Genomic DNA, 5,032 nt, shown 5'->3' with positions numbered 1-5,032 from the left:
AATAAAACAATTTTCTCCTTATTTTTATTCCTTGTAAGAAAAAGTAAATGTTGTGATAAAATAGAAAGAATATTAACAAAATACGGATATATCTTTATGTATTTTGCTAGTATAAATCTTATTCTCCCATTTTTGTTTCCCATCTTTTTTTAAGTATTGTTTTTACCGTAATCGAACAGAAACCGTTTTCTACTTGCATAAGAATCAGTTATTTTTTTTAACACAAATAAACAAACCTAATATATATAACATTATTTCTCACAAGTTAATGATAACATTACATTGTTAAAATGTGAAATTCACCTTAACCAGATAAATTTCACTTACATTGAGTAATTAAGTTATTAACACTCATGATATTTTTAGTTGTATAAGTTTATTAATTTTAGTTCTCAATTTCTTAACCAATCTATTGAAACAAAGAAAACATATATTTTTTTCAATAATAAGTTAAGCTTTTATGAACAATTACGATAAACATTATCATTTAATAAAAAATAAATAAATTTGAAGATACCATTTATAAATAAAAGTATCTTTTTGTAAATTTATTTTGAGATTTGTAATGAAATATTGTTACATTATTGAATTATCCTTAACTTGTCTCTAAATCATGATTAGAACATTTAACGAGATTTCTCTAGTCATTTGTCTCTAAAGTAGACCCAATCTCTCTAAAAGCACTATCAACAATCTACATTTCACCACTTTAAACCTCCAAAAAAGTGCAACCATTACCATCTCTATCTCTATAACTTTCACGTTATTTCCACCTTTATGCTTTCATTTTATTACTTCTAACCTAGATTGAGAAGGAAGCTATCAGAGTATATTAGATACACCAAATGGGTTGGAGAACAAATTATCTGAACAGAAAAAAGATAACTTAGGAATGAGTAATATTGTTTACTAAATCCAATACCAATAAACATGTATGATTTAAATCACAAAAAATATATCAAATATTATCGATTTAGTGTTATCCGTAATAAAAGTAAATATTTTATTAAAAGCAAATTGATATGTCTTTAATCAATTTTATGTTCATCAATAATAGCTTAAAATTTAAATTTTGAAATAAACATAAATATTGTTTAAAAAATAAATTAGTACATCCAAATATGGTTGGGATTTTGAAACAAATTATAGTCTAAATATTTAACTATTTTGTACGATTAGGGAAAAAAATTATGATATGTTTTTTCTTCCTTTACCTTATTGTATTTTTTTTTGTTCTACATTTATAACATCATCCAGAATCCAAACCCTCATTTCTTTTACAACTATCCTGAAATATAATATTTTTATAAATTAATCTTCCAAAATATGATAAAGTGTAATAAGTTTCCAAATTAATGCATGCTAAATTAACACTAAAATTGACATAATTCAATTAAAATTTATTTCTTAATTATAAGATTGAAACGAATTCATCCAACACTGGTATTCCATATTATAATATGATTATTTCTAAATATAATTTTAATTATTATTACATAACTTACAATATAACAATTTTCTGAACTAGTGTACGTTAAATTTATGTTAACATTTAAAACATTCAATTTAAATATGTTTCCCACTTAAGTTTGAGGTAAATTTCATCAACGTTGATATTTTAGCTTCTAATACGATATTTTAAATATATCTTTAGTTTAAATTTTTTACTTTTGAATTTTCATTTAATCACGATTTTGGAATATTTCAATTCAGTTATAGATAGTCGTACACGGAAATAACGAAGTGATGTAAGTTGAGATGGAATGTTATATGCATAATTTGATTTTGAAAAATATTAATAAAGTAACACATTAGAAACATTCATTGACTATGATTTTGTTTATAATAATCTCTTAATATATATTAACATAATAATGTAATTAATTTTCAAAATAAGTATACGTATCCTCTTTACTTAACGGATTAAGTAATTATAAAAATACTCACCTATTTTATATTAGAAGTGAATTTTAGACCTAACTAAACTCACAAACTGGTGGTTTGCACCTTACTTGTATATTATAATTTGATCTTATCTCTAGTCAACGTGGACTTCCAACAATTTACAATCCAAAAAAATAAAATTTTCTTGTTTAAATATGAAGTTTTCATTTTTTAATTGTTAATTATGACCAATGTTTCTTTATTTTATTTTATTTACCAATTTATTTTGATATATATTGTCTAAAATAATTGAGGAGAAAATTTTACTTATATTTTCTTTCTTTTACAATATAAGATTTGAGTGAACAATTTGACCGTCCATTGTAATTATAAATGCTTAAATGATTGATAATACAAACTTTTAGGAATTATTTTATGTTTCGAATAATTTTAAAAAATATATTTTTTTTCTTTTTTACAGTTTTAAAAACGAAATCGGTGATTAACTGAAATATTCCTTATTAATCATTCTTTAATTAGTTTTTTAGTGGCTCTTTTTAACGGACTATGTTTAATATTTCTTTTTATTTATTTATTTAGTCTTAGTTGTCCTGGTTGGGTAAGGAGCACGGAGGATATGTATTTATATGGAAATTGATGGGTCCAGATTCTGGTCACATGCCATATCATCAACTGTTGGCGTGTCAACATTCACTAGATACTACATTTCTATTGCGGACCCAACTTTTTATCACTCATCAAATAAACAAAAACTACTTTCTCTTCTCATTTTTATTTTCTTGTAAAATTTAAAAAAAAATGTTCATTAATAATATCAAAGAATTGATGATAAAATCAGACACAAATGATATTCAAAGTGAAGGTAAATGGGTCTTGTTAACAATAAAATGGAACGTAAGCGACAGAACGCTTGAATAATGTATTGAAAACTTGTCAGATGTATTAACTTCAACCGTTTGATAAAAAATATTAAAGCGACAGCGCACTTTGTAGTTTGTTTGCTCCAACATCACATTCATAAGATTAAGATATTTTTCGTGCATCATAGCTGGGATTTCAAATTTCTTAAAAACAAAACCGATAAATTAATTTTCATTGCATGACAACTCTCTGTTTCTTTAAAAAGAATTGTAACGAAACTTAGCATCCATAATTATTGATCCTAGCAGTGCCCAGAGAAAAGGGCACTTGGCTCATATGACATTATTACCAATAATCGCCACACAACTATGTAGATAACATTGAGCTCATGTGGGTGCAGAAAATGAAAGCTTTTAAACTGGAACACTGTATTCTTCATGTGAGGTAAACATAAAAAGTTTTCTACTCTGACTTTTGAATCCAGAAGCTTTTACTGCATTAAATTCAAGCGTCACCCATTCTCCCCAAATTTGAATATTTCAAATGTGGCTTTATTTCCAAGGAATTTCAGCCTAGAAGGTGTTTATAAACCAAAATAGCGGACAACAAATATCAATACTTTTCCTAGATAAACAATACCGAATCATACAGAAAATTGCATGTACCAGATTTCCACAACAGGTAAAGAGAAATTGGATAAAGAAGACAGAGAAGTTTGTTATGCATATGATTGATTACCAAATGATGCATAGCATGACACTATGAAAGTCTTTCTGGTGAGAAAGTATATCTCTGCACCCAGAAGTGATATGCTCGTATTTTCATCTCCTCTTACTTTGAAGAGCTATGTCCAAAATCTCAGGGTCATAATCCAAACAGAATATATCAGCTCACAGACTATGTTTCTTACCATGGAATCAAATATGAGAAAATATCGAATGCAGCAACAGCCTAATATACAATTACTGCCTACTGAATCCTGCACTTAAAAGCATGTAGAAATTACAGTTATTTTGTGTGCTGAAGATTAAAGACAGTAAAAATCTTTAGAATACCAGAAAGAGTAGATGTAGAATTTTAAGATTATCATGGAAAACTGGAAATTGCTGCTTCCCTGACCCAACAGTCATACAACAACTGACCTTACATGAACAGATGAAATTAGGAAGGCTATCATGAGGAGACACAATGACTGAAGCACACAGTGAGTCAAGGACAAAGGAAATGTTATTCTATGGTTAGATTATGAAAATGGAAGTAAAAAAATTGAAGCAACGGGAAGGAATTTTATGATCACACGACCAAAACTCAACAAAATGTATCTAACAGTAGAAAACTTCATCTAACATATGGAGATGATGATGATGTGTGCAACTTAAATTTACATATGGAGAATCTCCATACTATCCTGCGGTGTTCAAACATTTGACAGGATGCAAATTAATTATCAGAACAGGAACTGATGTCAATTCCTGTCGTAGACATCATGTGTCGCTACACTAAAACAGATACAATACCATAGGATGCAAATAATTGCTTCAAGGACGAATGAGGTGAAACTATAGCGTATGATGTGACGAAACAAAAACTTATACAGGACTCAAGCTGATGCAATTGCACAGAAGAACTGCTGAGGAATGTGAAATTGGAACATAAGTGAATCAAAATGGTGAGTGGAAGTAATACTATTCAGTTCAATAAAAACATTTACAGCTAAAGAAAAGTTTATGTTTTTAACTTCTTTAGACAAAATACTGTAGCCCTGCGATTCTTCTTCCAGAGCTCTTGCATTGCACTTATCATGACGAGGTTATCGTGTTCACAAACAACGAACAATGGATTGCTCGGTTCATTGCAAATTCTAATCAGACAATGCACGCACTAGTCACATACAAAACAGGTCCCACTAGAGTCAAATCATGCGGCTACTGCTGCATCAGTTAAGAATAAAGGTTGGAACAGTGACCAAAGATTCAACTCCACCACATACCATCCTCCCTGACATTCTTGGACCACATTCGATCAAATCTTTTTGTTCTTACTCCCTCTTCCCCGTACACCATTTCACAGAACATCAACAAAAACAGTGACATCTCACTTGTTCAGAGCCAAACAAAAAATCGTTTCAACCTCACGGGATTCAATAAAATTTATGCCACCGGCAGAGAAAAACCACAAATGCAAGAACACTATTAGAACAATATCACAAATTGACAAACAAATAGAAAGAAAAACGAGCAATAGGCAAATTGAAAAACAATATAAT

The sequence above is a fragment of the Vigna radiata genome, chromosome 5, assembly GCF_000741045.1.
Source record: "Vigna radiata var. radiata cultivar VC1973A chromosome 5, Vradiata_ver6, whole genome shotgun sequence".
Lineage (NCBI taxonomy): Eukaryota > Viridiplantae > Streptophyta > Magnoliopsida > Fabales > Fabaceae > Vigna > Vigna radiata.
The sequence above is the reverse complement of the archived record's forward strand: the minus strand, read 5'-3'. Positions refer to the sequence as shown.